This window comes from Rattus rattus, chromosome 18 (assembly GCF_011064425.1).
Source record: "Rattus rattus isolate New Zealand chromosome 18, Rrattus_CSIRO_v1, whole genome shotgun sequence".
NCBI lineage: Eukaryota > Metazoa > Chordata > Mammalia > Rodentia > Muridae > Rattus > Rattus rattus.
In genome coordinates this window covers 31,620,448-31,644,608 of record NC_046171.1, presented here as the reverse complement: position 1 = coordinate 31,644,608, position 24,161 = coordinate 31,620,448, and the positions used below count along the sequence as shown (strand labels likewise).

The 24,161-nt window shown below is 37.5% G+C and overlaps 1 pseudogene; it reads left to right on the top strand.

Moving 5' to 3' along the window:
• The first annotated feature begins 689 nt into the window (after window positions 1-689).
• LOC116886956 lies at window positions 690-1,498 on the top strand (annotated as a pseudogene).
• The last annotated feature ends 22,663 nt before the right edge of the window (window positions 1,499-24,161 follow it).

Below are 24,161 nucleotides of genomic sequence, written 5' to 3'. Positions count from 1 at the left end.
GACCAATGAGCTAAAGTGGACTGAGGCTCTTTCGTGCTGCTGTGTTCTGAAAGAGCTAAAAGTATTTTCCTTAGGACAAGGTCACCTGTGTCTTAAAGACCAAAGCCCAGTAGGAGTGCTGGGGTCTCATTTACTGAAGGATAGTTCTTCTAAGGAGGCAGTTTTAGAGAGCTGTGCTACGGCGTCTTGCTTATTTAAACTCCATGAGTAAAAAAGAACATATTTCTGTTTGCTTCAGAATCTTTCTGATTTTCCTGTGAAAAGTCACTACAAATATAACCAGAGATAAGAATGTTGCCAGAGTTAATACAATTAAATTGTTGCAGTCAGAGCCAACGCAGATTTTCAGACCCAAATTTTTAAACCCAAACATAGGGTCCCAGTTGATAAAAAAATGTTTAACATACAGTCCATCAATAAATGAATCCGTGTATTTGTAGAGGAAAAGCAAAAATTATAAGGAAAAGCAAAAAGAAGTGATATGAACCATGAAACTATTCTGTGGAATACTTGATATCTGTTTCTCTGTGCCTTTAATGTCTACTTTCTTTATACCTAGTAGTAACTGATTAAATCAGTTAAGAATAATAACGTTATTCTTGTAAGTGTATGGACAAATTGAGGTCTTAGAAGAAACTACAGTAGAGTGGGTACATGTTTCTTGAAGGATTAGTACACTGGATCCTATAATGCCAAGCTCTGTTGCGTCAATACAACGCAGACTGAAGGAAGAGGAAGTACACGATGGCGACTACAGCCACTACACCATTGGCAGGGAGATCATTGACCTTGTCTTGGACTAAATTCGAAAGCTGGCTGACAAGTGCACAAGTCTCCAGGGCTTCTTGGTTTTCCACAGCTTTTGTGGGGGAACTGCCTCTGGGTTTACCTCCCTGATGATAAAGTTGCTCTCTTGATTATAGAAAGAAGTCCAAGCTGGAGTTCTCCACTTACCCAACTCCCCAGGTTTCCACTGCTGTGGTTGACCCCTACAATTCCATCCTCACCACCTGCACCACCCTGGAGCACACTGATGGTGTCTTCGTGGTAGACAATGAGGCCATCTATGACATCTGTTGTAGAAACCTCGACATTTAGCTCCCAAACTACACTAACCTTAACTCTCTTATTAGCCAAATTGTGTCTCCATCACTGCTTCCATCAGATTTGATGGGATCCTGAATGTTGATCTGACAGAATTCCAGACCAGCCTGGTGCCCTACCCTCGCATCCACTTCCCTCTGGCCACTTATGCCCCTGTCATCTCTGCTGAGAAAGCCTACCATGAGCAGATATCTGTAGCAGAGATCAACATTTGGTGAAATGTGACCCTGGTCATGGTAAATACTTAGCTTGCTGCCTGCTGTACCATGGTAATGTGATTCCCAAAGATATCAATGCGGCCATTGCCACCATCAAGACAAAGCACAGCATCCAGTTTGTGGACTGGTGCTCCACTGGCTTCAAGGTTGGCACTAATTACCTTACTTACATGTGAGTGTTCAGTTATACAAGAAAGAGACTTATGAAACAAAGATGGAGATTTGCCTAAAGAAACAAAACTTGGAGGATCCGCAATCTGCCACGGCTGTCCTGATTAGATCAGCAAATGAACAGTTAAAGGATTTAAGCCCAATGAATAAATCAAAAATTCAAAAGTTTAGTCACACAGAAACAAATATATTTGAATATATAACTTGAAAACTTGATGAAAAGAAGTGCTTTTTTATTGGATATTATTTTACTTAAATTTCAAATGTTATTCCCCTTCCAAATTTTCCAGACATAAGACCCCTATTCCCTCCCCCTCCTCTTCTTCTATAAGTGTGTTCCCATCCCCAACAAACCCCTCTTCCCGCTCCAGCCAATGTTCCCCTACACTGGGGTGTCCAGACTTGGCAGGATCAAGGGCTTCTCCTATCATTGGTGCCCAACAAGACCATCCTCTACTACATATGCAGCTGGAGCCCTGGGGCAGTCCATGTATAGTCTTTGGATAGTGGTTTAGTTCCTTTAGTTTATTTATTGCCAAGGATAGTTTTCACTACCCTGGGTTTTTTGTTATTCCAAATGAATTTTCAAATTGCTCTTTCTAACACTATGAAAAATTGAGTTGGAAATTTGTTGAGGTTTTATTGAATCTGTAGATTGCTTTTGGCAAAATGGCTTTTTTACCATATTAATCCTGCCAATTCATGAGCATGAGAGAGAGGTCTTTCCATCTTCTGAGATCTTCTTCAATTTCTTTCTTCAGAGACTTGAAATTGTTATCATACAGATCTTTCACTTGCTTGGTTAGAGTTACACCAAGGTATTTTATGTTATTTGGAACTATTGTGAAGAATGTTATTCCTTAATTTCTTTCTTAGGCTGTTTATCCTTTGAGCAGAGGAGAGTGACTGATTTGTTTGACTTAATTTTATATCCAGCCACTTTGCTGAAGATGTTTATCAGCTTAGTTGTTCCCTGGTGGAACTTTAGGGGTCACTTAAATATACTGTCATACCTGCAAATAGTGATGTTTTAAGTTCTTCCTTTCCAATTTGTCCCCTTTGACCTCCTTTTGTTGTCTGATTGCTCTGGCTAGGACTTCGAGAACTATATTGAATAAGTGGGGAGAGAGTGGGCAGCCTTCTCTAGTCCCTGATTTTAGTGGGATTTCTTCAAGTTTCTCTCCATTTAGTTTAATGTTGGCTGCTTGTTTGCTGTATATTGGCTTTTACTATGTTTAGATATGGGCCTTGAATTCCTGATCTTTCCAGGACTTTTAACATGAAGAGATGTTGAATTTTGTCAAATGCTTTCTCAGTATCTAATGAAAGGATCATGTGGGTTTTTTCCCCTTTTGAGTTGGTTTACACAGTGGATTAAATTGATAGATTTCCCTTTATTGAACCACCCCTGCACCCCTGGGATGAAGCCTACTTGATCATGATGGATGATTGTTTTGAAGTGTTCTAGGATTCAGTTTTCAAGAATTTTATTGAATATTTTTGTGTTGATATTTATAAGAGAAATTGGTCTGAAATTCGCTTCCTTTGTTGGGTCTTTGTGTGGTTTAGGTATAAGTGTAATTGTAATTTCATAGAAAAATTGGGTAGTGCTCCTTCTGTTTCTATTTTGTGGAATAGTTTGGACAGTACTGGTATGAGTTCTTCTATGAAGGTCTGATAGAATTCTGCACTAATCCTACCTGGTCCTCAGCAACTTTTAGTTGGAAAACTTTTAATAACTGCTTCTATTTCTTTAGCCATTATGGGATTGTTTAGATGGTAGATCTGTTCCTGATTTAACTTTGCTACCTGGTATTTGTCTACAAAATTGTCTATTTCATCCAGAATTTCCAGTTTTGTTGATTATAGGCTTTTGTAGTAGGATCTGATGGTTTTTTGAATTTGCTCAGATTCTGTTATGTCTCCCTTTTCATTTCTGATTTTGTTAATTTGGATACACTCTCTGTGCCCTCTGGTTAGTCTGGCTAAGTATTTATCTATCTTGCTGATTTTTTCAAAAACCCGCTCCTGGTTTTGTTGATTCTTTTTATAGTCCTTTTCATTTCTACTTGGTTGTTTCCATCCCTGAGTATGATTATTTGATGAGAGTGGGATATTGAAATATCCTACTATTATTTTGTGAGAGTTAATGTGTGTTTTGAGATTTAGTAAGGTTTCTTTTATGAATGTCGGTGCCCTTGCATTTGGAGCATAGATATTTAGGACTGAGAGTTCATCTTGTTGGATTTTTCTATGATGAATATAAAGTGTCCTTCCTTTTCTTTTTTGATAACTTTTTGTTGAAAGTCAATTTTATTTGATATTAGAATGGCTACTCCAGCTCGCTTCTTCATACCATTTCCTTGGAAAGTTATTTACCAGTCATTTACTCTGAGGTAGTATATGTCTTTGTCTCTGAGGTTTTTGTCCTGTATGCAGCAAAATACTGGGTTCTCTTTATATATCCAGGCACTTAGACTATGTCTTTTTATTGGGGAATTGAGACCATTGATGTTAAGAGATATTATGGAATAGTGATTGTTGTTTCCTGTTAATTTTGTTGTTAGAAGTTGTATTATATTTGCGTGTCTCTCTCTTTTTGGTGTCATTGCGAGGATATAACTTCCTTGCTTTTGCTAGGGTGTAGTTTCCCTCCTTGTGTTGGAGTTTTCCATGTATTATCATTTGTAGGGCTTGATTTGTAGAAATCTATTGTGTAAATTTGGTGTTGTCATCGAATATCTTGCTTTCTCCATCTATGTTAATTGAGAGTATTGTTGGATATAGTAGCCCGGGCTGGCATTTGTGTTCTCTTAGGGTCTGTATGACATCTGCCCAGGATCTTCTGGCTTTCATATTCTCTGGTACAAAGTCTAGTGTAATCCTGATAGGTCTGCCTTTATGTTACTTGAACATTTTACCTTACTGCTTTTAATATTATCTCTCTGTTTTGTGTGTTTGGTGTTTTGACTATTATGTGACAGGAGGAATTTCTTTTCTGATCTAACCTATTTGGAGTTCTGTAGGCTTCTTGTACGTTTATGAGCATATCTTTCTCTAGGCGAGGTAAGTTTTCTATGATTTTCTTGAAGATATTTACTGGCCCTTTAAGATGAGTGTCTTCACTCTCTTCTATTCCTTTTTACCTTTGTCTAATCATTGTGTCCTGGATTTCCTGGATGATTTTGGTGTTAGGAGCTTTTTGTGTTTTACATTATCTTTGATGGTTGTGTTCATGTTTTCTATGGTATCTTCTGCCCCTGGATTCTCTCTTGTATTCTGTTGGTGATGCTTGCATCTTTGTCTCCTGAACTCTTTCCTAGGTTTCTGTCTCCAGGGTCATCTCACTTTGTGCTTTCTTTATTGATTCTATTTTTATTTTTAAATCCTGGATGGTGTTGTTCAATTCCTTCATGTGTTTCGTTGTGTTTTCCTGTAACTCTTTAAGGGATTTTTGTGTTTCCTCTTTAAGGGTTTCTACTTGTTTACTTGTTTTGTCCTGTATTTCTTTAAGGGATTTATTTTCATCATTCTTAAAGTCCTCCATCATCATCATAACATGTGATTTTAAATCCAAATCTTGCTTTTCTGGTGTGCTTGAATATCCAATATTCGCTTTGGTGGAAGAACTTGGCTCTGAGGATGCCAAGTAATGTTGGTTTCTGCTGCTTGGGCTCCTCCATTTTCCTCTAGCCATCAGGTTATCTCTGGTTCTCCATCTCCAAGGTTGTCTCACTTTGTGCTTTCTTTATTGATTCTATTTTTATTTTTAAATCCTGGATTTTTTTCAAATCCTTCACATTTCAATTCCTAGCTTGTCCTGCTGTCTCTGACAGAGGCTTGACCCTCCTGTAGGCCTGTGTGTCAGCATGCCTCTAGACCTGTTTTCTTTCAGCTGGGTCTGGGAATAAAGAGCTCTGCTCTCAGGTGTATAGGTGCTCCTGGCAACTGGTTTTCAGCTCTTGACACATGCAGAAACTGGAAGAGTTCTCCCTCTTACTGCTCCTAAGTCCCTGTGCCCGATGGCACTTGGCAGTTTCCTCTTGGGTCAGGAATGTGGGCATGAAGTAGTTGTCCCTTCTGAGTTCTCAGGATTATCCATACTTCTGAGAGTCTAGCTCTCTCTACCATGGGATTTGGGTTCAGGGAGCTTTGGGACCACTTCAGTTCAGGTCTGGGTACAGGCAGAAACCAGCAGGTTCCTGCCACTGACTGCTGCTATATTCCTGTATCCAGAGGCCATTATGCAGGTTCCTCTTGGGCCAGGAATGTGAGCAAAAGTGGCTGTCTCCCCTTAGATCTCAGGATTGTCTGTACTTCTAAGAGTTTAGCTCTCTCCCCCACAGGATTTGGGTTCAGGGAGCTGAGGGACCAGTGGAAAAATAGTGTTCTTATGCATACTTAAATTAGTGCCCCATGAAATATCCTTTTTACCACAAAATGTCCATGAGTAATTTCCATTGGAAAGGACAGAGAAGTTATCGCCTTTGCCAAATGACCAATGTGACTATCATCAATGATGAGACAAATTAATGCCCTAAGCTTGGGGAGTGTCTTTCCTACAATGTGTACATTAAACACCCTCATGGCAATATGCCAGACAAAGCAAATGGGAGACGTTATATAACCCAGTGTGAATAAGTCTGTCAACATGAGCATGTTACAAGGAAATCCAAGCAACAACCAAGGAACTGCCTCAAACTGGGAACAGTGAAAGGAACATGCGATACAGCCAGATTCTGAAATGGATCCTGGGAGCTAATGTTAGTGATGCTTCAGTACCAGCTTCTTCGTTCTGATGGCTGCATCCTGGCCCTGAAGGATAATATCTTCTCTGAAAGGGAAACACAGTAAAAATATTCAAACATAATGGACACGGGTTGGTAATTTTAAATGGCATAGAGAGATAATTTGAAGTACATGTAGAATTTTCTTTCAATTATAAATTTTTTTTCTAAAGTTAAAGATAAAACGATAGAAGGCAGTTATAGCAATCTGAGAAGCATAGAGGAAGGATGGGTATGGATTTACTGAGAAGACTAGAGGATACAACAAAGGAGATATAATCTTTATCATCACGACTTCTGTGTGTTTTCTTTGACATTGTTGAGTGTAAATATTAGTTAAAATCCATCAACGTGAACATTCAAGAACCTATGAATCTTGTTCTATTAATGTTGATAAAGTAACTGTTGAAGATCCTGCTAATTAAAGGTCATAGTCTACCATGTCTGAATAGCTCCCCTGAGCACTGCACAAAATGGAGGACTCCATTTCCCAGCAGAACCTTCTCTTCTCTGCCTTATCTGGGGAGCCCGATCCCCACACTCAATGTATTTGTTTACCTCCAAATAAGGAGCACAAGCTGTTTTGTTCAATATCATCTAAGAAAGCTGTTGCTAATATATGCCAAGGGGAAAAAAAAAGGTTTAACACTGAAGAGCTGCAACATTGAAATCCTCAGAGAAGAAACTCTCCTACCCCCATCCCTTACTGCCAGACTGGGATCCTGCTGACCTAGCCCCAGACTTCGCTTTATCTATCTCTGCCTGATGTGCTTTGGTAAACGTACACCCCCAAGTAAGGTCTCCTCTTCATCCTTCCCTAACTGGTGTGCAGTTGTGCATGGACACCCCAAGGGGAGAAGCAATAAATGAAATAATAGGCAAAAAATGTAAAAATAATATATACTATATTATATATTATCAATTATATATATATATAATGAGTTCAGGTGATTTATTTAAAATACTTGTTTTGAAAATAAAGGAGAGATATGAGGATAGTAAGAGCAAGATCCATAATCAAAGGAAAGAGCTCCCCTTTCCTAGAATTGGCTTTAGAATATGTAAGTATAGAACATTAATTATCTGAACATGCTGTTATAAAGGCAATCCAGGGAGAGAGGCTGAAAATAGAAGGGATAAAATAGATAATAACACAAAAATAGCAGATGCCATGACAGAGTCCTTGTGAAGAACAGACCACATGATCTTGTCAGAGCAGAACCTCAGACCCAGGACCATACAGTCACCTTCAGGGTGACTTCAGTGTTAGAGCAGGCTTAGGAATCAAGTTTTACTTGATCTCTTTGGCTTTACTTAGAAATAGAACTTGTGGTTATATTTGAGTATAGAAGATTTCGTGACTAGGGATATTTTAAAGGTGGTCTAAGCCTGAAATTAAAATACAAGAATGGGAGAGGAATGAATTTCAGCATTCTCCTTATGCCTTGGGAACATTGTGGCTTTGCTCACTTATCCAGAGTTCAGCTAAGAAAAGAGAATGATTTCCTTAAGTCTTATTATTTCCTTAGCCTGATTATGCAGCCTCAATCTTATTAATTCCTTAAGTTTATCATGCAGAATAGCAATGTGCTCAAATGAAAGGAGTCGAAAGAAAATAAAGCAATAGCCCAAAAAGAAATGTTTGGTGTACTGTTCCATTTGACAGCCTGCCCAATGTTATGGGATTAGGGCAAGATGAACCTGACAATGACATTTATTATGTCTTACTAGCCCCGTAGTATGGTGACATTTAGAAAATGTGGAAATGACTTATGATGATAAGAGAAGGAACTTTGGCAGTAGTGTATAGGGCTTTGAAAATGTATTCTACTTATTACTAATAACTTTTGCTTCCAAAACATATTTAAAAACAAATTACTGAAATTTTATTTGTAGTGAGAATTTTGGTTTCTTTTACAAAAACACAGAAATATTGCAAAAATGTGTTTTCACTTTAATCCCAGGTGTGGGATATGGACCTGCTTCAGATTGTCCACAGCAGCTATGATTTCCCTTGTGCTTTAGCAAGAACATGACTTTACCAGTGATAGATACCATCACTGCCAAGTGATGTGATGTTTGGAATTCTGGGGACTCATCTGAGTGTTTATAAATGCTAGGACCCCAAGGGACCATTGGTGAATTGGTGGTTAGTGGTTGGTTGTGATGTGTGAAGTAGTCATGAACAAAAAACGAAAAGGAGAAATTAAATATCCTGATGGCAAAGTTTAAACTTGGCACAAGGAACTTGATGGCCCTAGTCAGCAGGAAGTAGTCTAACAATAGCATCACCCCATTTCCCCTCTATCCATTTTTTCTCTCCTACCTAGTGTTAGAGCATTGGAAGGGCTGAAAAGGAGGGGTAGAGAAAGGTTAATGAAAAAAGAACCCACTAAGTAGCCCAACACCAACTATTAAATAGATTTCTATTAATAGTTTTAATTAATAATTGGGATTCAAAGTTGCAACCATTCCTTTCTCTTTCTCTTTCTGGAATGCATTTCTCGCTCTCTAAACAATGCCAATAGAGAAAAGCAATTATAAATTCCTCTACTATTTGCTGTTAATGTTTCCCAATGAACTCATCTTTCTTGGAAGCCTTTACACAGGAACAAGACTCGACAGCCCCCTGCAACTTCTCCTGCGTGGAGAAGTCTCAATCTTTGGAACGATAGGCTATAACCACGTATCCATTTAATTTGCTTATTCATGGATACATCTTCAAATTTACATCATGATTTCCTTTAGATCTGTTTTCTTTTTGTCTGGGGTGATGCCCATGAACACTTCTGCCAAACTACTGTAGAGGGTATTTAAACATATCTCCATATTGTTGTGTTAAACACTAGAGACATGGAGACCCTCAAGCAAATATTTCCTAACCACAGCAAGAGCAGTAGATTAACCTGGTCACAGAATGCTCTTAACGGAAAAGTGGAGCTGAACAAGACACTCAAAGGGTTAGGGCTTTCTCCCTGTTGTAAACAATCTGGTAGCTAATTGAATTAGCTCTATCAGAAAAGTTCTTGCCTTGAAAGGGTACATTTACATGGTTCCTCACTCACATGCATTGCTTACGTGTTGGAAACTGTTCGTCCGAGTGAAACAAAAGTAATTTCTTCTCTATGGGCTTTATGGTTTGTAAAAATCAGTGCCGCACCATTCCTTTACTTAAAAGGTTAAAGTTCTTTATCTCATTGGTTCTTCAGGAAGTACAAACACAAACATATTGCAGTCACCACCAACACAGGGCCTCTCTCCAGGGTAGATCCTCTAGTGTAGGTGGAAGCTGGAGTTGTGTGTGGTGCCTTTTTGCAGTGGCTTGTGTTTTCACGTTAGTTACGTTACCCCAGGACACATTTGTTTGCAGCGTCTAAAGGACTAAAGGAAGCCTGTGAACAGTTGGTTTTTGACTGGTCAATACAGTTACTGGCAGCCAATGGCTGAGCAGGAAAACTGAGGTAGTACTTTTCGGATTCCCAGGGAGGAACTTGGAAAGAGGAAGAGGGGATTCCGCCATGATGAAAGCTTAGGAGACAGACAACGCTTAAAAGGTGCAGGGTGGAGAATCACCCAATATATAGGTACAGGGGGAAAGCAGCCCCAGGAGGGATGCCAAGCAGGGTCCAGGGCAGCAAAGATAAAACGGTAGATTTGGTAAATATTAATTCAGGAATATCGGAGGATTAATGATTCAGTGCAAGTTTTCACTGAAGCATTTTCTATATCCACAGACTTCCTCTGCTAGGTATGTAGTATGTGGTAACTGAAAATGTGGGTACCTACCAAAGACAATAGCCATATATACTTTCTAGTCCAAAATACACTTATTTACCTAGGGTACTAGGAGGAAAGTCAAGCCATGCATAAGGAAGTTAGAGGACAACACTCAGGAGTCTATCCTCTCTTTGCACTCTATGCAGTCCAGGAACTAAACTGGGACTGCCAGACTTCCTCTCCAAACTTAAACCACAGCAATATTTCCCACATTTAATCAGTTCCTTCTCCAACAAAACAACATATAAGAGAACATAGTTAATTTCATTATTGTTGGAAAAACAATAATTAGTTTAATTGCTGTTTCTGATAGGTATTTGAGCAGATTGCTCTATAATATTACTGAAAAAAATACACCTTAAAGCTAAGGGAAGAGTAACTTAAGCCCTGGGAATTAAATCTTTCACTTTATGGCATAAGTGTCCCTCTAGGTGAAAGTTATGAAATAATTTCATTACTATCTTCATATTATAGCATGATTTTTCGATCTGGAGAACATGAGGCAACCACTACACACACACACACACACACACACACACACACACACACACACACACACACATTTCATTCAGCTTAGAACCCAGATTATGGAAATATATGAAACATAGGAAAAACTACCTGGATAGGTTTTACTGGTTTTTATTTTGCTTTGCTTTGCTATTGTTCTTCTGCTTTAAAAATAATATTCTATTCCAGAAACTTTTAGTGACATCCACCCTACCAGCCTCATACGATAGTTCATAACACTTTCTGTTCAAATTATAAGGGCAGAAAACTTTCTTCATGTTGTGATACAACAACTGATCTGGAACATTTGTAGATTTAAAACAGACACAGATGGACTCATGAAACCAGGAAGAAACTCATGAACCAGTTGTCTATAAATTAGTGACATATTCTCCTTGACTGATTTCTCTTAAAATGGTATTCTGTAGTTTCCAAGTTTTATTTAGCCATTTAATAATTATACTAACAGATTATTTCCCTAAATAATTTACAATTAAGCAAATCATGAGGCTAGAGTGGATTCTAAACAATCTAATGGTAAAAGGAGAGTTACCTTGAGATATTTCAGAGGGGACAATTGTCATAGCATAGTGTATAAGATTTGGAGTAAGTCAGAGGATCAATTCTCAACTTAGCCATTCAGAGCTCTGCAACAGTGTGTTCATTAGTTCTGGAGAGGGAATAGAAACTATACAGAGATACTATTAAGAACCAGTGATCCAATGCATGCAAAATAAATAGTAGGGCGATGTTATCCAATAACTACCAATCACTGTTCATTTATATCATGCATGATTCATTTTTACTGTCACTTGGCACATATTGCTGTGCCTTGAATACATAACAAATGAAAGACAACGTTGATAACTTTTAATTAGTTCTTGTTAAATAATATAAGGACTTTTGTATTGAAAGCATTTGGTAGGTAAATACTTAAATGAAACAAATGTTTTAACTTGATAAACACACACACGCACACGCGTGCACGCACTGCATGGTAGAATGAAACATACCAAGTAAATAGCCTGTAGTTGTTCTATTATTGTCAATGCAACTGTAGTCTTACTTAAATGAGTAAGAAAGTGTAGAAGATACCCCTTGTTTGATTTTCTTGACTCCTCTTTCTTTAAAAATAAAAAAGAAGCACAGAGTCACATTTAGAGCTGACGATGGGCATTAGAGAACTGTTATAAAATTCTTTATTTTACAGATTCCTATACCCATACATGGGGAGACAAAGTAACTTGCACAGGATCATGACAGCAAGTTCATGATTACAAGTCAGGCCGGAAAAGTCTCAATGTCCTATTTCGTATTCTGCATCATACTGCATAAATCAGACCTAAGGTATACTGGTATACCATAGTGATTTCAACAAGACTCTGGTGAACTTTAAGAACAAAATACATCTAGATTAATGAAATGCAGAGCAAGAAAGAATTCTTGCTGTTCCTGTGAAATTTTTAAGGGAATTAGTAAATCTAATCCTGATGTTCTTCCATGATTTATTCTAGCATAAACAACAGTGTTACAAAATTATCAGCAATAAACATATGTTGTTGCTTTTAAGGTGATACTCTCAGAGGAGGAAAGAAACTCTTCTTCAAAGTGGGATTTAATCTTTAGGGTTGCACGAAGCCTTACAGCACTCAGTCCTAAATGAGAAGTCTTTATAAAGTTCCTTACCTTAAGTATCAGGAATATATATGGAGGCAAAAAAACAAAACAACAACAAAAAAACAATGGGGATAAAAAAATCACCAAGAAAACAGAGGCTTCCAGACACAACAGGACTGATGCATATTCAAACTCACAGAGACTAGCAGCATACACAGGACCTACATAGACTAAAGCAAGAGGGCTGAAGGAGGAAATGGACATGGGCTTCCATACTTCACCCAGAAGGTATCTCCAATTGACAACTGCCTACAAAGAGAAAGTTCGTTTTCTCCAGTGGACTGAGTCTCTAAATGTGTACAAACACTCTTAATGCTAGACTACATGCTCAACAGTAAAGGGCCAACACACAAGGAACACAAATGCTATGTTTTAGAAATTTTTGTTTGTTTGTTTTGTATCATATTTCCTGCTTTGAGCATTTTTGCCTTATTTTTTTTCATATTCTGGCTTCCTGTTTTCATTTTGTGTTTATATAGGTTTGAAGTATATTGTGTGATGGTGGTGTGAGGTGCATGTGTCCATGCAAATGTTTGTATGTGTTTTTCTTGCTTTTAAAATTTTATTTTTACTTTTCATTCTTTTTATTTTTTTAATTTTTAAAAATTTTTTATTAGATATATTTCTTTACTTAAATTTCAAATGTTATTCCCCTTCCCGGTTACCTGTCCATAAGCCCCATTCCCTCCCCTGCCCCTCCTCCATGCAGGTATTCCCCCTATACATCCTCCTTATTGCCCACCCCATATTCCCCTGCATTGGGGGTCCAAACTTGGCAGGACCAAGGGCTTCCCCTTCCACTGGTGCCCCAACAAGGCTATTCTCCACTACATATGCAGTTGAAGACCTGGGTTAGTCCATGTATAGTCTTTCCATAGTGGTTTAGTCCCTGGAAGCTCTGGTTGGTTGGCATTGTTGTTTTGATGGGGGTTGCAAGCTCTTTCACCTCTTTCAATCCTTCCTCTAATTCCTACCCAAGGGGTCCTATTCTCAGTTCAGTGGTTTGCTGCTAGCATTGGACATGCTCTGGATGTGTCTCTCAGGAAAAGTCCCTTTCAGCATGCATTTTTTAGCTTCATCAATCTTATCTGGTTTTGGTGGCTAAATATATATGGACCACACGTGGGGCAGGCTCTGAATGGCCATTCCTTGAGTCACTGCTCTAAACTTTGCTTTCATATCCCCTTCTATGGATATTTCTTTTCCCCTTTTAAGAAGGAGTGGGAGCATCCACATTTTGGTCATCCTTCTTCTTGAGCTTCCTGTGGTCTGTGAATTGCATCTTGGGTAATTCGAGCTTTTTGGCTAATATCCACTTATCAATGAGTGCATACCAAGTGTATTTTTCTGTGATTGAGTAACCTCACTCAGGATGATATTTTCTAGTTCCATCCATTTGCCTATGAATTTCATGAAGTCATTGTTTTTGGTAGCTGAGTAGTACTCCATTATGTAACTGTACCACATTTTCTGTATTCATTCCTCTATTGAGAGACATCTGGGTCCTTTCCAGCTCCTGGCTATTATAAATAAGGCTGCTATGAACATAGTGGAGCATGTGTCTTTGTTCTGTGTTTGGGCATCTTTTGGGTATATGTCCAAGAGAAGTATAGCTGGGTCCTTAGGTAGTGTAATGTCCAATTTTCTGTGTAATCTCCAGACTGATTTCCAGAGTGGTTGTAACAGTTTACAATCCCACCAACAATGGAGGAGTGTTCCTCTTTCTCCACATCCTCGCCAGCATTTGCTGTCACCTGAGTTTTTTATCTTAGCCATTCTGACTGGTGTGAGGTGGAATCTCAGGGTTGTTTTGATTTGCATTTCCCTGATGACTAAGGATGTTGAACATTTCTTTAGGTATTTTTACTTTTTTTTAATTTGACTGTTTTCTTGAGAGAGTCAGGGGCTGGTAAGAGATATAGGTGGGGAGAAAGTCTGCAGTTGGATAGTTAGGGAGGTGAGGAGGATCTTGGAGGAGGTGAGAGAGGGAAAACCATTATTGGAATATTTTGTATGAAAATTTATTTTCAATAAAATAAAATAAAGCCTTCAGGTGTATTTGTCTCCAAAGACGATCTCCCATCAGTATCTTAGTAACCGGATGATCTTTCGGTAGGTTTTTATCCAACCAGTGTCTTAGTATAAACCTCTATTTGAATTGCAAAAGTACTATATAATTACCATTGGCATTAGTTGCAATAAGCCTTTTGGTGTGTCTAAAAGATAAGATAGAATGGTAATTGCTACTCTTGCTAATGGCATCACTGTGATCATTACTATACATTGTCCAAGACAGATAATAGCCTCATTTTTCATACTTTATAAAACATAGCCATCCCAACTCAATCTCACATATTATGTAACTGAGTGTTGGCATGTGATTTCCCTGTAATTTACCACTATTTTCTTTAGTGCTGCACATTGCTGCTCACTTCAATGTTTCAAAAGGTGACATTTGATCCACATTCATACTGGCCTCAGTGGACACTTAAAAGGCCTCATATTCTAATTCTCGTTTTCCCAATCTGCTAACCATACCCTGCTTTGTTTGGAAATCAAGGCAAACACAAGAAAACAAAACCTATGCAAGATTAGATAAAGCTAATATGGGATGCAGTAGAAATGCAATTTCATTTGCTTGTTTCACATAGCATCTTGTTCTGTTAAATAAAACAAATTTAATCAAGATTACTTGTGCATATTCTGTCACCATAGAATAGAGCCTTATATAAATTCCACACAAAAACATTGCCAAATTAGTGAAACCATAGCAAGAAATAAATTTTAAAGTGTCAGTCAAATATTTGATACTGCAACCCTTCTTCTACAAATACTGCTTTTCCAGTTTGTACATCTATATTGCCCGAATTCAAAAGAATGAATGAATGAGATTTATTTCTTTGCCAGACTTACAATGTGTATAAAAACCCTTGTCACCTTTAAGCAGACAATTGCTAGTTATTCATCGTCCACAGGCCTGTAGTTGATTACCCTGGAGGCTGGTGCTAAAGAAAGTTCATTTTTCATTGTGTTTGTTAGCAACAAACTCAGAATACTGAGCAAAGAAGTCATTTTTCAAGCACAACAATTGTCTCCTTATAAAGTACATTTCAAAAATTCATCTTTTTTTCACTGATAACCCCAAATTATGACTAAAATTACATCGGGAAATGTGTAGGTATAGAATAGGCATAATAAACTGTTTTTAATGTTATCAGTTGATTCAGATTAAACTCTGTGCTTTGATGCCAAGGTCTAAAGTTGAAATTGATTCTTCAGTAGCATTAGTATGTAAGTCAAAAAAGGAAAATAGGTTACAAATATAGTTCTGTGTGTGGATGTAATTAATTTTAGGATGCATCTAAATTCTAGAGGTACAACAAAAAAAATTCACGATTTTAAAACATTAAGACAGCAAAAATTAGAATTTTATTTTTTTTCAAATCATATCAATACATTAGATTGAATAAAATAGCTTCAAAAATATAGCTATAATAAACTACAGAATTCTTTATCCCAGTAGATTCTGAGAAAAAAGATGTTTTAGATGATGTTTACCGAAAATGAAATTTCACCAGTCCAAAGTCTTAGAATACTTAGTTAAAATTTGATAAAAAAAATACTACAAAAGTTTTTCTTTTTATTAGAAATTTTATGTAGTTACATTTCAAATGTCATTCCCTTTCCCAGTTCCCCCTCTTCTCCTGCCCCCTGCTTCTATGTGAATGCTCTCCCTCACACCTAGTCACTCCCACCTCACCACCCTGGCATTCCCCTACACTGGGGTATTGATCCTCCACAGGACCAAGGGTTTCTCCTTCTATAGATGCCAGAAAATGTCATCCTCTGCTACTTATGCCGCTGGGTCCCTCCATGAGTTCTCTTTGGTTGGTGGTTTAGTCCATGGAAGCTTTGGAGGATCAGGTTGGTTGATATTGTTGTTCTTCCTATGGGGTTGCAAACCCCTTCAGCTCCTTCAGTCCTTTCTCTAACTCTTCCATTGGAGTACCCCTGCTCGGTCTAATGGCTGGCTGCAAGCATCCTCATCTCTATCAGGAGTCTCTGGAACAGCCTCTCAGGAGACACCCATATCAGGCTCCTGTGAGCAAGCACTTCTTGGCATCAGCATGAAGTTTGGGTTTGGTGGCTGCATATGGAATGGATCCCCAGATGGGGCAGTCTCGGATGGCCTTTCCTTCAGTCTCTGCTTCACTCCTTGTCCCTGTATTCCTCTCATGAGTATTTTGTTCCCTCTTCTAAGAAGGACTGTAGCATCCACATTTTGGTCTTCCTTCTTCTTGCCTGATAATCTCAGACCCATATCTTCATTTTCTATGTATTTTAAAATATTATTTTAGACACTCATAGTGATATATGCCTTTAATTCCAATATTCTGAGATAGAGGCATGCAGGCAGCCCTCTGTAGCCCAGCTGATCTTGAATTCATTCATCCTCCTGCCTCAGTCTCCTGAGTGCAGGGATGGTATATTTGTATCATCGTGCCTGACTAACACATTGTTAAAACTGTTAATTGTACAGCAAGACTTGGTCACCAAATATCTTTAGACCATAAATTTCAATGTATGAGAGCAATGGAATATGGATAACTCATACCAAGAACAAATGAATGAGTTAGTGATTCCACTTCTTTGTGGACTATTGGGAGTCTTAACAGATTTGATGATGCCCAATAACATTAGTGAGGGAAGATGAATTTTAATTCCCTGACACAGGCAGGCATGATTTTACAGACCAACCTAAAGATGACATTTCACTATCTATATGGGCCTCCCTTAGACCAGTCAAGGTAGTATGAAATTATTTGCCCTGTCTCCTAAACTTTCAATTTTAGGGAAATGCCAAAACCTATATTGGTACAATATTAGTCAAATAATGTCATTACCCCATGCGACATATTACTCAATCTGAAGGTTGGCTACTGCCATGCCTCCTTGTTTTATTTTTTTTTCTAACAGAAACTTAAATGACTGATATACCAGTCAAAAATGTGTGTGATAATGATTGCATCTCTCCATTCTCCTAGAAATAAAAGGACAAAATTAAAGAGTCAATATAATATCAGCATAAGGAGTCTCAAGGCCAATATCTTGCATTTAGATAATGGAAGAAGTCTTCATATTTTGCCCCTGGGGCATTCATCATAGTGAAAAAAAAAGATTTTCAGGAAATCAAAAATAAGAGCAAACTTACTGAGCGCTATCTGTATCAATTTTTAAGTAAAGCCAAACCACCCTTGTACTCATAGCTGCATCCGTCTTGATTTGCAAAACAATAGCACAATTGCTATTTCTCATGAAGGAGAGGGAGTCAGAGAGATAAAAAGTTAGATTCACCATAAATGTGTAAAATATATAGAAAATATTAAAAAAGGCAAATAAATACACTGCCTTTTCAAAGAGATTTCAAAATACCCATAATGTACTAATGCTTGTGTGCTTCATGTTTTTTTGTGGTTAATAAAATAGAGAGACAATTCACTACTGGCAGAATAAACCAAAGTGAAACATGGGCTGCTCTCATAGCAATCTGGTAATGTACAGACTTCTGCATTGACTGTGAACACTACTCTCTGTTCCCAAACACCCAGCTTCTAAAACCTGCTGGCTGGCACCTGTGAAATTGAGTGAGCCCTTAGTGCAGCCTCTTTGGTCAGAATGAAGCAGAACGATAGGAAAGTTATGTGAATTTGTAAGTGATACACGTATCCTGCTGGAGTCTAATAGAAATATTTTAACCACTGGCCTGAATCCAATCTGCACAGTAATTTAATAGACTATCAACCACAAATGCAATCCATAAGGCAGGTAAATGGGCACCAAAAGCAATAGGTAATTTTCCTGGAATAGGATTGGTAGACTCGAAGTAACCTCTGAGAAAAGGGACCTTGCCAGGCAATGCCACATGGTCAACATCTTCAATAAGAAAGTAGAATGGATTAGAACCTATAATATATTACTTTAAAAGATATAAACAGCAGAGGATGTAAAAATATCTATTGTTTCAGTTACTAACAATATCTTTTGTTCCCTAAAATATTTATCTTATTAAGCAAGTAGAAATTCCATGTGAAGATTAATCAAAGGCAATGGTTTTAGAAGTCATATAAGTATAGATGAGTAAATAATTCATAGTCCTCGAACAAAATATTATTAGATATTCTTTTACTATATTTTTAAACCTTAAGTCATCCAAATACTTTAGAATATTGTTTTTAGGAGCAAGGGATAATACAAAGATACAGCAAGGAAACTGCAAAAAAATGACGATTTAAAGAACATGAATTTGAAGGTTATGGTCAGTACCATTCTGATTCAACTAAATTGATTTCAATTGGCTATGAAAAGGAGAGAAAATTCTGTAGTAGAACATCAAGGAAATCTTCAAGTCTCCAGCAAACTGTCTCATTTAGAAAGTGAGGGACCAAATTAAAGAGATGGGAAGAAAATGACAGGTCTGAATGCCCACACTACCTGAGGCTTCAATTCTCTGGATCATATATTATCTCATAAAAAGAGAATATATGGCACAAATATTACCCTTCAGCTCCACTGTCAAATGTATTTCCTGCCACTCATTTTAATGTTCTAGATATAAATCCCTCTTCTGACTTTTTGTCCCACTGGTGCTCAGATGTCTCAAATGTGTGAAAGAGAACAGTCAATAGCTTTTGATATTGTGCAACAGTTAACCCTGTTGCTGACACTGGATTGGTAGCAAGGCAAGATAAATTTGGTGATAACTAAAATTACCTAGCGTCATGGGTTATCCAGTCACTTATTTGAGCACTGAATGTGTTTGGATAACCTGTGTGATAGTGTGTTCTATTGTGACATAAGAGTCTAGACATTTTACATTGGCATTTACAAGTTATTAAAAGAGGCAATGGCCCATGTTCTCATAAAATGTGCTTTCTTGTGTAAAGCATGAACTTTATGTTAAATAACTAAATATGCAATTAATATTCCTAACTATCCTATAGTGAAAAGGAAAAGCATTTTGATAGAACAAAACAAAGAATACAATTTAGATAAAGCATAAAAATGTATAACCTGAATTCTGCAAAACAATTAGGACATTAATGGCAGATTAGCACTGTAACAGAGGGAAAAGACATGTAAATTATGGTCTGTAATATGAAAAGGCCACCATATTTCCAAAAAAATGAAAAGTGGGCATCAGGGTAATTTCTCTGTTAATAATGGAGAAGAAGAGACTTAGGAAATGACTGAAGGCTGCCAGAATGCAGGGCATCATAGGATTCTGTTCAAAGCTTTGTACAAATAATATTTAATCGTTTATCTGAGAAAAGAAGTCTGTGGTCTTAGACAATAATCATGAGGTTCAAAGAGCTCTGGCCAGCAGCAGGTCAGTAAGTTTATAGATGAGATACAGAAGTAGAGAAATAATTTGACCAGCTAGAACAAGGTATCTTCCTTATCTGGACATGTGATGAGACCTTTGCTTTAGACACACATACATCACCTGATGAGTCTGCTGCCTGTGTGACTTGGCTGCCTGTGCTCTTTGTTATGTACACTCTTCAGTTAAATGGCTTCTTGCATATAGAATCACTCAGGCTTCAGTGTCAGAGCAGGGAATCAATGGATTAGCCAATCTCAAGTCCTACCTTAACTTGGCAATCTGATAAAGTAGTTGTCCCTTTTTCCATAAGTGCAATGAGAAAACATGGAAGGGTTCTATGAAAGAGGACGTGGCCAAGACTTATACAAAGTTTACACTACTGCTGAGAATCAGGAGAAATGTAGAGCTGTGAATGAAGGGCTAGGAAGCCAAAGTATCCATGGCATAGTAGCTCACGTGTCCAGTTTCCAGTAGATCTCAGCTACTGACCGTTGGAGGGAAAGGAAGCACACAGCTTTGCAACAGACCCTGTGAGATACTGTTTTGTTAATTCAACATAAGCAATAACTGCCACTTGCTTCTTCAAACACTCAAGGTAAAACTTTGAGAATAATTCTACACAAAATCATCTAAATAAAACATTTTACCATCGAAGCTCACAGTACAACAGAGCAGGGCAACAGAATTTATAAAACTAATTGCAAGTTTATCTACTATGAGAACTCCTTAATTCCTTTAAGATCACCTGCAAAACAGAGCGTCCTGTCAAAGGTTTCAACTGTGATTAATTTGCCACTAGGTGGGAATAAGTTCAGACTTTATCAAACCACTGTGAGTTTATTTTTATTATATGTAATTATGGTAACCCAAGGCTTAAGGGAGAGGTTATAAAAATAATATGCTTAGTAAGATGAAAAGTAAAACAAAACCCATTATTTACTTGTAAGTAAATATTCATAAATCTGACAAAAAAAGTCATTACGCAGGATTCCTAATGTGTCCTGAAGTACTTGTCCTCGGATGTGATGAGGGATTTAGACACATTAAAATGAACACAGTGATGTGCAAATGCCCACATCAATAAAGTTAAAAAGGATTGAATGATGTTAAACACGCTCCTTGGGGATAGGCTAATTAGTAAGCTGGAGAGTCTTAAAACTCTCAAGTACCATCTTTGAACTGAAGAAGACATCTACTAATGAACTCCCCAGTGGATGCAAAGTCTAGGCCTGCAGTATCTCAGTTTCAGCTGTGTTGATGTACTAAAACCAGTATACGGCTTAGCAGAGTGGGCTGGAAATGTTCGTTGCACCAAGATTTGAAGGCATTTCATAATTTCTTGGTTATATTTAATTTATATAAAAAATCAAGTACGTCTAGAATTAGAAGATAAAAAAGAGCAGAAGGTAATTTTGAAGGGAATATTTATGTATTTGGTTAGGTGTATAATAGGTAAAAGAAGGGATATATATATATATATATATATATATATATACATATTTGATGGGAATGTGATAGTTTAAATCTAAATCTCTCACTGATTTACATACCACAAAACTAAAAGAGGTAAATCTCCCATTGTAGCAAGTTTCCTGGAGTAAAATTATTAACCTTTTTGTCTGTTATATTATGCTAAATGAAATGTTCTAAACCTGTACAACCAGAGCAGAACAGGGTTTTTATTTGAAAATCTGTACAATGTGTGTGGCTGTCTTATAAAATTTTATAATTTTAACTCACTATCAGTACAAATTCTACTCAGTCTACAACACCAAAAAGAAGGGGTGCTGGAAACCAAGCCCAACTCTGGTTTTAGCTTTGTCACAGCTCCTTATGGAATCCTGGCAAAGTTTTTCATCTTGAAGAACTGAGTTACCTTACCTATAAAATGAAATGCTCCCTGGAGAAATTCCCACTTCTTAGGTATGTCTGCTGCCTTTAGCCTCGAGCACTAATTTTTTTGCTTAGATCTGTCTAACATGCATTTCTTTTGTTGTACTTTCTGGATTGCCTAGTCACCTAAACTTAATCTTTACAACCGGAAAAAGTGTTGCCAACAACTCGGTGACACTTCCTGCTCAACACCAAAATATGATTTATTATGCTCCTTGGATGATAATAAGGCATTTGTTCTGAGAGCCGTGTCTTCCATAACCATTCCTCTGAGATCAGTTAATGCTTCTCCATCTGTTAACAGGAGACTCTAGAGATCGTAAGTAGGTTTCAGGAACCAAAACTTTATCAGAAAGAATTCCCTAATTAGATTTCAAAACAGGGTCAGAATAAACAGGAGCTCCAGTCAGAGCAAATTATGGGTGTACCGTGTATGCCACCTTCATTTCCTGTGATAGGAAGAGGTTCCCAAACCAACTTGTCTAGGGTTTAAAACAGAACAAGGCCAAGACACAGATACAAATAAAATAAATCACCAATAATGAAGTGTTTATTAAGTCAACACAGCATATACACCTGCATGTGCATGTGCTTTGTGTGTGTGTGTGTGTGTGTGTGTGTGTGTGAGAGAGAGAGAGAGAGAGAGAGAGAGAGAGAGATTTTTCTATTACATATTCTACTTTAGAATTTGGATAACTTGTTTCCTAAGTAATTTAAGTATTTAAGTCAAAAGTAGATACCACTCCCTTTGCTCTCTTTCCATAGTGGCAGAAAAGGGAAGGAAGGAAGGAAGGAAGGAAGGAAGGAAGGAAGGAAGGAAGGAAGGAAGGAAGGAAGGAAGGAAGAAGAAAAAGATAAAGAAGAAATGGAGAGAGGAAAGGGGAGGAGAAGGAAGAAAGGGAACTTTCTTTGTGTGTTTGTGAACATACTAAGACTTTGGTGTAAAACTCACAAGAGAGTTAGTGCTAGTGAGAGAGAAAGGACTTGTAGGGGAATGAATGTTGAATGCTTGTTGTGCTGTTTTCTGAGACATGGGCAAAAATATATACTCACTAAGTTTCCAATTTCCATCCCACACCACCGCTGGCTATTCTCTGGGCCCTGTCTCTCTGCCTCCATGGCTAGCCCCATCAGCGGCCATATATCTCAGGGTTCTCTGCTGTGGACTCAGCTCACATACCCAGCATCTGCCCCCTGTGGTTATTGTTAAAATTCCCAGTATCCCAGTAAAATCAAACCTCTAGAATCTTGTAATTTATCAATCAGACTTATATCAGTAAATTCTCACTCCAATATATGACCACATAATAAACTCAGAGCCAATTCATATTGATATAAATTGCCCACTTAGATAAGATAAATTATACTGTAATAATTCATCCCTTATATGATATTCATAGCTACCTGTAGCTAATTAAAGACACATGGGGTGGGTCTTCCTTCTCCTCTTCCACCGTATTTTTTCTCTTATCTCTCCAGCCTCTCAAAATATCTGTCTCTGCCTTTCTGTTTCACTGCCCAATCAAAGGCTGTGTCTTATCTTGTGCCTGCCCATGCCTGAATATAGACATCAATCCACAGATTTATATGTGTATGTGCATGCATATGTATATGTGCCTATATGTATACATATAAAAAGTATATGTATGCTTAATACTGGTATACCTGCATCCTATATACTCATCTTGTTTCTGTTCTTATCTTTGTATTTATCCCAAAATGTAAAATAGTAACACATTTATAGCTCTGTTTCCATATCCTTGATAAAGACCCCTGAGCCCTGCATGGACCTTAATATTCAACATCTGTTTGCTGCTGTTTGCAATTTTAATGTCACTAATCCTGTTTATTAATAAGCAAGCAGGATTATGACTTAAGACACCAAAAATGTTCCTTTTTTCCCAATTGACAAATATTTTTCTTATAATCTGATCCTATAATTTCATACTAAAACCAGCTATTTAGTCAGTAATCTAGGCTTCAGTGTTAGCAGTTTTTAAAACGAAAGTATCCCTAGGGTACTGAATGCTGAATGCTGTGGCATTCACTGAAAAATTGCTATATTGCATGACGTCACCTAACACTTTGCCTATATTGTTTTTATGGTATAGAGTTTCTTGGAGAGAAGCAGAGGAATGATACGCAAGGAGAAGGCATAAATACGAAGTGTTTGTACATATGGTGACCACAAAATAAGAATATTGAGTCATGGGAGCATACAGACTAAAGAAAGCTAATAGTGGAGAGGCAAAGGACCAGCATGCTTTGCAAGACCTGACCCACTGCATATAGGGCAAAAACATCATTAAAGTTTCCTCATCTTTTCCATTTATAGTAATTTCTAAATGCCATAGTTGATTTTGATTGTGGATCTCTAACATTTCATTAACGCTTAGAGAATTGTTTAATACTAGGATGAGGTACAACCACTTGATTTAAAATAATAAATCTTCCAGAAGAATGAGATTTTTTAAATATTTTTCAGAATGATAGGATGAAGCATGGTGTTGATCATCACTCAGTTTAAAACACTGAAGGAGGGTAGAGGAAGTGGACCATAAATGGGAATAAATAACAAAAAAGAAAGTTAATTGGTCTTTATTATCCAAATTAGAGGACAATGAAGATAGTAGAATAGAAATG